Source organism: Nelusetta ayraudi, unplaced genomic scaffold, assembly GCF_046127955.1.
Source record: "Nelusetta ayraudi isolate G7.1 ecotype Tasmania unplaced genomic scaffold, CSIRO-AGI_Nayr_v1 ptg000004l, whole genome shotgun sequence".
NCBI lineage: Eukaryota > Metazoa > Chordata > Actinopteri > Tetraodontiformes > Monacanthidae > Nelusetta > Nelusetta ayraudi.
Window position 1 is genome coordinate 7,059,812 of NW_027466054.1, and position 12,631 is coordinate 7,072,442.

Here is a 12,631-nt window from a genome sequence, read left to right on the forward strand (position 1 = left end):
GGCAAAGTGCTCAGTGCTGCAGATTCTGAATCTGCCTGCTGCACAGTAGCAATCCCACAATCAATGTAATGGAGTAAAACAGTCTATGACAGTGAATGGCTTCTGCATTACAAAGCCATGACTTGTCAAAATGTTCCGCTGACATTCTGTAGAAGGAAGTGTTTGTTTTTTTTGTTTTGTGTTTTGTTTTTGTGGCAGCTGTTGCAGTATCAGTCACAAACCTCTTTTGAATGCAGTCTCAAGGTCTGTTTCATTGTGAAGGATGTGGTTGATGCAGAAAAATGGGGGAGGATCTCCACACAATTTTTATTTACTCATAAAATGTTTTTAAAGGTTGCATCGCAAGTTCAGGGCTTTACTGGCATTTAATGTAATAGAAAACACATACACATGTTTAAAAGCTAGTGTTATATATCAATTACTGTTTACATTTACTAATAACAACCATTTATATTTACATAAAGGGTGGGTAAGGAGGTGAAGAACACCTCCTTACCAGTGGAGGTGCTGTATTGTGCGGTTGTGTTTATACTTTGTCCCGGAACCTGTTTTTTCATGGTTTTAGCCAGAAATCACTGCTAGAATAATACATTTGTGAGATCAGGTGGGACATCAGAAAATAGGGATTAAAACTAACACTGTTTGCAGGACACCATTTAACCATTAGATGCTGCTAAACCTTCTACACAGGCCCTTTAATGTTTTATTTAATTTTTTATTTTTTTTATGCCCCAGCTTACCAGGTATTAGGTGGAGCTGCTTGGAAATTGGTGTTAAGTGTTTCATACTTTAAAACTAAAATCTACAATTTTTGGTTGAGTATGCAAAAATACGAGAAATATCAGAAGTATTCCCAGCACAGCTAGCACAAAGTTTCTCCTGATAGCTGCTGAAAGTTTAGCTTGTGTGAAAAAAGAAGGGAAAACCCTGGCTGGGACGGCAGTCTGCGGCTTCAGACTGCAGCAACAGCTTTGTGGAGCCTTGTTCAGAATATATTATCAGCTTGTATTTCCGCATTTTTCCCAACTTTAGCTGAACATTTGGACCTGCTGTTACTTATTCACAAAGATACTGGTTGGATGCAAATGCTAGAGACTTTAGCAGTTCTACTGCCTGCTTGAGCTTGATTAAAACATCAGTTAGAACCTATTTACTGGTGAAATCTGTATATTTGAATGTTTTTATTGAATGCATCATATGCCAAAACATATCACTGTTATTTCTGAAGTTGTGTTTGTGGTCTTAGAGTGTGACTTTCACCATCTTCCACTTTTTTTTTTCTTTTTTTTTTTTTTAGTTCTGTGAGCCAAAGAAAGAAATATAAGAGAAATATCCTCTGGCAAAATAAAGGTGAGACGTGGGCCGGAAACAAAAACTGTTACTGACACTCAAAAGGACAAAGACCTCTCTATACAGCACTGCAGAGACAATTACAACATGTCAAAGTATTCCGCGTTGTTGAAACGCAAAAACATTTTTGTTAAAATCAGTTACAGTCGCTTCAGTGTTTGGAAGTGGGACTGAATAATTTACTTGGTAGATTATCAGCACGAGTGCTTCATCCCCCTATACGTCATATACAATGCGATTCCACAGGCTGTGCTCCTCATTTTTAACGTTGCCCTCCTTTCACACTCATACTCTGAAATGATGGAAGCTTTACCAAGCGTACCAGGCAAATCATAAAAGAAAAAAAATACTGTAAAATTTCCTTGGTCAAGCGCAAAGTTGAAATCCAGGTCAGATTCTGCTCTGCACGGTTTTAAAGTTCACCGCTTCACCTCGTCTGCCGTCAGCAGCCAGGCAAAAATGTAACCAGGCGTCTGAGGGCATTTTCATACAGGAGCGCGTTCGACATTTCCAAGAGTTCGTATTTTGTGAGCAAAAAAAATCCTGCTAAAAATGTCTCTTTCATGTGACAAACATGACAGGTACGGCTCAGTTATTCCTCGAGACCAGGTGCACTTTTAACACCCGGTGTCACTCATTTCTGGAGGCAGGAAAACAGGGGAAGGCGTCTTTAAAACACACACATTCTATAGTAGCAGCAGCAGCAGCGGTGGAAGGGCAGAAGTGGCAGGATGGGAGCTGCTGCCAGACACATTACAAGGAGCTCTAATGAGGGAGCCCACACTCACATCGCCCCCACCGCCGCCGCCACAGAGGAACGCAAGGCGGGAATTAATTGTGAGGGCGATGATGGCGAGCGAGCTGTGGAGCAGGTCATTACTGCACGCCTCCTTCTGGAGCGCCGCGGGCAGAGCGTGGAACGCCACGCTACTTGCACAATTCCCATGATCCCACAGGAGGGGGGTGGGGGGCCCGCAGATAGGAGGAGGGGGAGGAGAGGAGGAGGAGAGGGAGGAGGGATGGAGGGGACACAGAGGAGCTGGAGGAACAGAAATAGAGGAAGATACTGGAAGGAAAGGCTTCCTCTTTGTTGCACATGCAAAATGTGAGGTTTTAAAATAGGTTTTTCTACATTTCTCCCTCCACATTTGGCTGTCTTGGACATGTGCTGCTGGAGAGCTGATCTCCACATTCATTTTCACACGCGAAAACAGATGAGAAAAACTACATTTTATTCACTGTAATTACTTAAAAAGGCATTTATTTTTTAAATGTAATTTTGTACTTTACATGGAATTAGAAATGTTGCAGGCCTTGGCTTGAATTGGTAACACTGGATTTCAATCTGAATATGTGTCCACAATAACAAAAAACAAAATGAAGGAATGGCACAATAGGACAATAGGTAGGTGAAAAGCAAATAAAAACAAAGGTAGAGCACCTCATAGTCAATGTAGATTTAAGAGAGAGTGAGGGTGGGGGGAGAAAAAATAAATAAAAGCTCCACATCCAGGCAATGATCAGATTTTCTCCTGCTCTAATCTGCACGCAGACCCACTCTTTGTCATTTCTCTTTGTGTGTTTTTTCGCCCTTACGAAACCCGTGACATCAAACCGAACGCATTGGACACATTGCCCTCTAGTGGATATTCAATGTATGTATGGAATGTATATCACAGAGGAGATCTTTTTTTTTTTTTTTTAATTTAAGTGACTGAAAAATGCATTCACAGCTTTTCACTGATTTGAACTGATTAACTATCAATGTTAAAGAAGTGAAGAATAAATAATGAACGGATGAATGAGGGGCGCAATTTTGGACCCATGAGTAAGTCAACCTGTTTCAGTGGGGGGTAAGAAATACAAAGCAAAAGAACATTACTGGCCACATAGGACTGAACACAACAATAAATAATTAGAATAAGAAGGAAATCACTAAGCTATTGCATAGCATTACAGCATCCTGAAGTTAAAAATAGTGTGTGTGTGTGTGTGTGTGTGGGGGGGGGGGGGGGGTTTCCACGGGTCTGTTTTCATTTTGTGGCCTGAATTGAATATTTATTGCTCATCGGTAGTTATTCTGCTAGCTTAGCAACCTTGTCTAGATTGTCATTGTTTTGAACACAGAACATTTATAAGAATTTCAACATTTTTCACATTATCAACACTGAAAGTTATTTTATTCAAACTTATCAATGCTGCTGGACCTTTTGGAATGTGAACTGGTATTGGTGTTACTAACAACTATACCTAGACCAAGGTCGCACTAAGATGATGCAGTGTGCACCATCTGTGTGAAACAATTTGTCTCCTGCATGGTCATATGTTTTATTTACTGCAAAAAATGCAATTATGTAATCAAACTATCTGCAAATCATCATTTTCATTTACAGTCAATTTTTGGTGGCTTTAATGTATTAGAGTATAGAACAAAAGAAAAAAGAAATAAGTCTAAACCATAAATAGGAAAATACATTTCAAACATAAATATCGCCGCTCCGTGCAACTGGTGCTATTAGCTGCAGCTTTCGAATAAAATTCTCTCTATGGACACTGAAAATTCATTATGACTCAGTAGCCAAGTCAAAAAAAAAAAAAAAAGCAAGTTAACACCAGCCGACTTTTCCTCGTAATTGCCCCCTCCCCCCACCCTTTCACCCATAAGCGGGAAGCCTTTTTGCGTTATCTTAACTCATAACGAGAGAGCGGAGACACACCTCTTTGATGATGTATTTAACGACCCCCATTCAGCGCTTTTGCGTTTTCTCACAACTTCCATGACTGGAAACCCTAATGAGACCCGTGCTGTTGCCTTGGGGACGGCCAAGCCCATAGCATTAGCACATGAAATCATTTAGGCCATGTCTCCCTGAATAAAAATATCATTAAGAAGAGCTTGCTGAAAAAGTGAGCCCAGAAGCACACTGCTGCCAGTGCCCTCCTCCCGTTGATAAGGTCTAGACTTTATCCCAAAGCTGAGAACGAACACAGCCTTGCTCTGTTTCTGTTAGCATTAGGCTAAATAGTGCCCCCATAGGAAAACTGTTTGTTTGGCAATCTGTACAGACGGCTAGATTTTAAAAATAAAATAAAGTACATCTTAGATGAATCAGAACAACAACAAAAAGCCTCAATTGAAAAGCAAGGGAAAGTTAAATTTTGGTTTCCATGAACTGTCCATGTCATGGTACAAGTCAGAACTGGAACTTTTGCTAAGTGGTTGCTTGATAAAAGCGGCTGAAACTGTATTAATGGAAAATGTCTTACTCACATTGAGCCCATTTTGAGATCTTTATTGTTCACACCAGATTTCATTAAAATAACTTTGCACTATAAATTGAATAAATAGTAATTAATTATAAGCCTTTATGGATCTCAACTTTAGCTTCTTGCTAAAACTGTTGCTCCGTTAAACCCTCCAAATGTTTGGAAAGGAGCAGAAACGAGGTGACCTCAAGGAGTGGATGACCACTGGCAACAATGGTTATTGTGAACCTGGGAGAGACCCAGGATCACCTTTGTGAGAATTAGAAAGGGTGCTGATTCTTATACTGAATTGTGCATACCTGCACACACTGTCAGAAATGTAAAACAAAAATTGCTCATTGACAGGCTACATTACTGTTGGAAAACAGTGGTTAAAAAAGATTGCACAATATCTGACCATTTAGCAGGCAATCTGCTATATATCAGTTCACCAACTAGATATCGCAGTTTTGTGCTGCATGTACACCACAACAAAACGGTCCCCTGCACGTCCTTAGCATCCTTAGTTTTAGCTTAGAGACGTGATGACCACTGAACATGACTCTCAACTTAATATGAACAATGTCAGTGATGAAGTGACATAAATACGCAGTAACGCAGGTGAGAAGACATCTTCCCCTGAACAACTATTTTAGCAGGCTAGGTTACCATTTGCATTGAGCTGAGTCCGTTTGCTACTTATGGTTTACTGACCCAGTATCAGGAGTGGGGCTGTGGCTGTGGCTCTGTAGGAAGGCAGAGAAGAAGAGGAGATGCTCAGAAAACAACTTGAAGGTGTGCAATGTCGCTCTCTGCTGTGGAAGGTTGCTGGTTCTGCACAAAGCAAAGGGTGGCTATCCTGATTCTGATAAGCTCAATGTGACACGTAACTCCCTTGAGATGGCTGTAGTTTTTAAATACTTGATAATTATTTATTGCTTACTTTTGTAAACATGTTTTGCTGCACCCATAAACCCAATTCTTCGTCCTTGGTTAGACTCCGCGACATTTGCACCGCACTGATTCTCTTTCACCGATGCACCACAACATAACCTTGACTGGAATAACATTGATTGTGCTTACAGCTGAAATCCCCCTTGACCGTGAGGTCCGTACGATCTGCCACACACCTAGCGTAAGCTTTTATCACAACCACATCAGAGAACTACAAAGCCTCGCAGCTCCAGAAGCATTCAGCAGTCCATAATCTATGAGTCATCTTTAACCTGTGTCGCTGCTGCTGCAGCTGCAGGATTGAGGCTGAAGGTCAGAAGTTAGTCCACATTACATTGATTCCAGCATCCGTTTAGCTTGTTGCTTCCCACCGATTTGTCCAGCAAAACACAGGTTTGCGGTCCACAGAATCAATCATTGTTTTAAAAGATTAGCAGGATTTTATGAAACATTCTCCAATCTGGATGGTGGCTGCCGTGAAACAGTGCCTTCGCCAACGCAATTGTTAAGCAAAATACCAAAAGTATTAAGTCAAGCATTTCCACTGCATATGCACTATGAGAGCATCCCCTTATCTGCAGTTATCTGCGTTCATTTCAGGCCCACGCAAAATTTCCTTTCAAATGCACTGTCAGCGGAAACTATGACATGCTGACAGTGTCGTGCGTCTCTCCTTGTAATGAATTTAACATTGAACGCACTTGTAAGACAGTCAGTGTTTTTGTCAGCCAATTAAATAAAACAAATCCATCCAATGAATTAAAAAGTAGCACTACAAGAGCGTTCAACCACAATTTAAAATATCATTAATTTAAATATATATATATATTATATACACTGTCTGATATATAACTTGCAATTGAAGTTAATTCTTTTGTATATGTTTACATTGTGCTTGTGCACTTTGCACTGGTTATAGAAGGAAATTGATTCAGGCATCTCCTGTCATTGCACACAAGCCTTCATAAACAAACGTGTATTCCGCTTAAATTTCTTCCATCTTATTACTGCTCAGTTGACCCAGTTGAGGGGAAACAAGGATTAACACCAACACTGATTGCAGTATTCTCTCTTAGCGTGAGATGACGCTAAACCCTACAAAACGGGCCTTTAAGCTGGACTTTAAAAACACGGTCCCCGTCTTTTTCGATAAATGCAACAAATGCTTTCGTCTGTCTCTGTCCTCCGGCCGCAAACCTGCAAAGTCACCTGAAAATCCTCAACACAGTGTGAAAATTTATGTAAGTCCTTGTTTTTCTGTTTGCGAGTGGAGGGCTGGAAGGCAGGGAGGGAGGGAGGGCACTGGTGAGGCGCTCGTGTTCGTGCGTAAATCACGTTGGACCATATGCCTCCTTCCTCCGCAGAGCGCACGCATCTGAAATTGATCGTCAACCATCTCTCGCTCGCAGCGGCGTGGGTAGAGGGAGAGCAAGGTCACAGCCAAGGACTTGCCACAATCAGTGACGGGCTGCGTCGGGTGGGGAGGGGGTTGAGGGGTGCGGGGGAGGAGGGGGGGGGTTTATGTGTCACGCCACAGCTGTTCCGCCGCATTCTCCGAGTCACAAGCACGTCCTCGCGGCTGCAAAACATCACCTTAATTACCTCTAATGCCGGAGCGTCTCCTCTGCGTCTGGAGGAATTCTGCCCTAATCTCAGCCTAATCTCCGCCATCCGCATGCACGCACTGTTTCAGGGCTGAAATCACACTTATCGCTGTTTTCTTTTCCACCTCAACCTCTCAGGTTTTTTTTTTGTGTGTGTGTGTGTGTTTTTTTTTTAAAGCATTTTACGGTTAGGCAGTTCTGGGAAGGAGGGGATGAGTTGATGAGAGACAACAGGGCTGTTGTGGGGCAGGGCTGCTGTGCCAAAGCAGGTGAAGGACTGGTTTCATGTTTGCGCCATCCGAAGAGAACGTCTCAGCTGCTGAGGCGAAGATAAGCAAAAGGCAGCTGCTGCCTGCTGGCTGCTGCGCGCCTGACGCTTTCACAAGTACACCATCGACTCTGACTGGGAAAGTAAGAGTCAGAACTGTGCAAAGACCTCCTTACGCCCAGGTTGTTGGGAGGCAAATCTGGTAAAACAGCATCGCTGTCTTTTGGCACAATATTTGGATTTTTTTTTTTTTATTATTATTATTTTTAAATATAGTGTCGTACTTGCGTACACTAAGTAAGCTTAAACGAGCAGGCTGAGGGCCTGCTGTTTTAATTTTATTTCATTCGCCCCATCTATGTGCATAGTTGTGCTTTGTTTTTTTTTCTAGTTTTTCACTTAATTTGTGACTTGCTTCCTAAACTTCTGACATCATTGGGTAATATTTCATCTAATGACAAATCCAGTGTTTTAAGTACTCTTTAAATTGTCACAAACTGAGTCTCGTTAAATTTTGTGACATGATCTTGTTTAGTGTTTCATGTTGTCTCATCTTTACTTATTGCTTTATTTTGTGCTCACCTTCTTTCTCACATTTCTGATTTCCCCTCTGCACACCTGTCCAATTCCCCACCCTGATTGTCGCACCTGCTAACAATTACCTTGTGCGTATATATATAGTCTCTGTTTCCCCTCTGTTTTTTTTGTCTTGTTTTAAACTGCCAAGTCATGTTCGCCAGGTGTTTTTATTGCAGTTGGAAAAATTAAGGGTTTTTTCCCCCCCGTTGATATGAATGTTGTGTCTTTTATGATCCTCGAGAGGATTTCAAGCATTTTGTCCTTTTTTGTAGCTTCATTGAGTCTTTTTTTTGGACTTTGCATGGCCATTGAATGTTTTTTGTCGTTCAGTCAAGCATCACAAGTATCACAACTAGTCCTGCTATCGTCATGATACCACATTTAGTGATCCTTCCTTCTGCCAGCCAACAACCGACTTGATAAAAAGAATAGAAAAAGAAGTGGGAGTGGAAAAAGGGGGTCTGAGCATATACACATTTAAAGCTACTGAACTGATGTGGGGCGACACGGTGGCGCAGTGGTAGCCTCACAGCAAGAAGGTTGTGGGTTTGATTCCGGGGCCCGGACCTGGGACCTTTCTGTGTGGAGTTTGCATGTTCTCCCTGTGTCTGCGTGGGTTCTCTCCGGGTTCTCCGGCTTCCTCCCACAGTCCAAAAACATGCATGTGAGGTCAATTGAACACTCTAAATTGTCCGTAGGTGTGCATGTGAGTGTGAACGGTTGTCTGTCTCTATGTGGCCCTGCGATGAACTGGCGACTTGTCCAGGGTGTCCCCTGCCTTCGCCCTAAGACAGCTGGGATAGGCTCCAGCAGACCCCCGTGACCCTGAATAGGAATAAGCGGGTATAGAAGATGAATGAATGAATGAATGACTGGTGTGACTCACAGACCAAAATGTCAAGAACCACCCATTTTCACTGCGCAGATGCCCTTTATTTATTTTCCCTCTGAAACAGTTTATTTCAAAAGAGAAAGAAAATTTAAAAAAGATCAACTTTTTTTTAATACATATAATTGACTAACATGACTAGTTTAAATTGAGGAAGAACTACACAGAAAATTGGCCTCTGGCACTCATTCATAAGGAGGGAATGCATTGTTGGTAATCCACCAGCAGGGGTCATCATGCGCCCTACCGTGAACACCAGTAAATGTAATATGAAGACAGAGACCACCGGGGCTCAGCATGTAGTATCTACATTAAGTCTGAACATCCAGTGTCTGTGTTAAGGCTTTTTGCATTTTTTTTTTTTTTTTTTTTTTTTTTTTTGGCCACATTCTGTTTGTTCTTTGTTCTCCAGACTTCAGTTTGTCTTTTCCATTTCCACTGAATGGTGGAAATGGTTTTATGGTGACATAAGTGCATCAATCGCACCACAAACCCAAACAAGCTCGCAGTAGTGACCCAAAGGAGAAGGGTGGGTGTTGATTCCCTAAGGAGATCAAGAGTCGCAGGCGTAAGCAAAAGGCCTGGATCCCGCAGTTGACAAAAAAGGGGTTCACCCGGCTCCGAATGGAGGGTCGCGACTGTGGAGCCTCCTGCTGGGAGGCCGTGTGTATGGGCAGGATGGAAGCACCTGCAATCTTAACGCGGGAATCGGCTCTTAAACCTCTCAGGAGCAGTCGGTCACCGCGGGAACAGCAGTGGGCCGTGATTGGCCTTGTCTAACCCTGCTGTGTCCTGAGAGCTTCTCAATTGTTAGTAGGCGCAATCAGGGCAGGTCAGTGAGGCATTGTAAGGAAGAACAAAAGTCTTTTGGTTGTGAATGTGGGGAAGGGACAAAATGCCTTATTTTTGTGAAAAAAAAAACAAGCCAAAAAAATGCTCAAATTTGTTGACGTTTGCAGATTGACACGAGCAATACCACCACTTACTCTCCCTCTCTTTCTTGTAAAGCTCAACCCCCACCAGCCTCCCCCGCTGTGGCTTAAACAATTAAGCCATGTGAAGTTCCCCACTAACGACTCTTCCTTGTCTTTTAAGATAACTACAGGAGGAGGGACAGTGGTGGTTGACATCTTGTTAGTGTGGGGAGGTGGGGGGGTCCCTGTGGTCGTTCCCTTGTGTATTGGCTAAAACTGAGGACACCTTGTTATTAGTGTGTGTGTGTGTGTGTGTGTGTGTGTGTGTGTGTGTGTGTGTGTGTGTGTGTGTGTGTGTGTGTGTGTGTGTGTGTGTGTGTGTGTGTGGATTGCCCCAGGTGAGACACGTTTTAAGCCAGCGGTGCTCGTGTGAAGTGCTGGTTCTCTCAGCTCCATTGAGGAGTGCCAGTGGGCTTGTTGCGCCTCAAGCCCCTTCCCTCCAGTTGCAAGAAAGCTGTAAATCATTGCATTTGGCACAAGTCAGCCTGCGTCCTCAGCTTCATTTGCGAACAAACGATTCACGCCGAATATGAAAGCAACGCTGTCATGGGTAGTTAAAAGGAGTCAATTAACGGTAATGTAGGCAAATACAAAAGCAAAGTTGAAGTGGGCAAAGGGGAGGCACCTAGACGAGAAGGTCATTCTAGGCCTCTCCCATGTTCACATCAAAATGAAAAAACAAAAACAAACCAAAAAAACAACAACACCTAAGATAAGATAATAACCTAAAACTAATTTATACTTGCCTATGCCAGTTGTACAAAATTGATATAATAAAAAAGTAAGTAAGTATATATAAAAGGGCACATTCTATCTGTAAGACATCAAACCAACCACCAATTTTCAGCAACTCAATGTGTCAACAGAAAAACAGTCAAGAGCTAAATCTCCTTTTTAATTTGTTTTTGTGCACTAGAGGAATACCACAATTAAAGTCAGCTATCTACTGCTCCTTCGCAATTTGATAAAGGCTCTTGAGACAATTACACATAACACAGGAGTTCCATGGCGTGAAATCTATTGTGGCAAAGAACCCCTACATTTAAAATAAATAAATAAATAAACAGAAGATGCAACAGTTCAATTTCAATTTGTGTGACTTGCGTTATTTGTTGTGAGAAAATGAACACTTTTGAAATGTATATAATGGACATAATATCCAGCATTACCAGAAGGTTGAGCCCCACAGCGCTCAATGGTGAATGAATGGTGAATGAATGGCGAATGAAACACTGTGAATAAAGACTGCCTCGACTTGTGCATTTCACTTCATTTCCTGTTTTGTTTAGTCTTGCGTGGTTACCGTCACTTCTCACGCAAGTTTAATACTGTCCTGCAAAAATGAAGCCAAATGAAAAAGCTGCATTCCATGAAATCTGTTGGCTAGGAGAGCATGTGAAAACGGCCCCACTGAAAATACCAGCAATTCTTTTTGGTAGTCGTTTCCAGGAATTGTAGTGTAAACATGGCTTAAACTAAAGCAATGGGTGCATCAAAAAAAAAAAAAAAAAAAGTAATTGAGCGTCCTTCACACACCCTGAGCGTCGACTCCAGGCGTCAAGTCCATCACGTGACAAGTGTGACTGAATTCTGACGATTCTGGGCCGGCATGAGGCCTCGGCTCTGTGTTTACAGATGAGGTGTTGGCACGTGTGCCCTACACCTTTGAAATGAGGTGACGTGAGGTCAATGGAGAGATAATCTCGGATTTACGAGTTACAGTAGCTCTAATTGGGCGAAACCCCTGTTCCAGCAAACCACTGGCAACATGCACAGAGAAAAGACAATACAGCCGCTTGAAGCTGCCTGAGAGGTAAGCCTTGATAAATGGACTCAGTGCCCTACTGGAATGTTGTTGCAGCAAATCAAACACAAATAAAAGCATCTGCAGAAGTAAGAGCATGTTTATATTTTGACCTTTATTGCCAGACACGACTATGGGAGTCTTTCGATAAGGACACCGGTTGAAAGACTCCCATGCGTGCCTTGCTAATTCCAGCACAGGTTGACTGAGTTTGCTGCTTGTCTACAGCTGTAGCCCCGAGGCAGCGAGGCCATGGAAGGAAGCGGACAAGCCCAAACAGCCACTCTGTTAGTTAGTTCCTACAGCATTGATCACTGGGCCACTTGATTGCCATAGTGGTTGCTTTACTGCCTTGCTGAGGGGCGCTCGATGCAGTTTAAAAGGAGGAGGATGGGAAAAAAAAAACAGGTGATGTTTAAATTCATTTAAGTGGCTCTTCCAGGAGTTCCAAGTGTACGGTCGAACGGCCCTTGAAGATAACACTGTTCACGTCGGCTAAGTTTATGCAAACAAGGACCAACGGCAGAAGAGTATAAGCACACCTCCGCTAGCAGTTCCCTCTCTGCATTTCATCATTCAGTATTGCCACATGTCATCGCAAGCTGCTTATTGACCATTACTAACACATTCTTAAGGAGATTAGATTATTTATTTATTTTTGAAATATTCAAAGAGTAAGTCAATGAGGGCATTTGCCCAAATTCACAATCGGTTTGTGCTGAACGGACGTGCAAGCCCAATCATTTAGGTCACTCAGTGTTGGACTAGTGCTAAAGGTTAACCAGCAGACTGTTTCCACATGCAGCAACAACTGCACAATTTGGTTTGAATGTGATTGTGTATTGGCGTGCAAGAGGCTTTTACCCTTCAAGTAGGTCAACATCCTTTTTTTACGCAATGGCTGATTTATGTAAAACAGAAGCAAGTGTTTATGTTAAAGGGTTCATTTTGTCTCAACAGGAT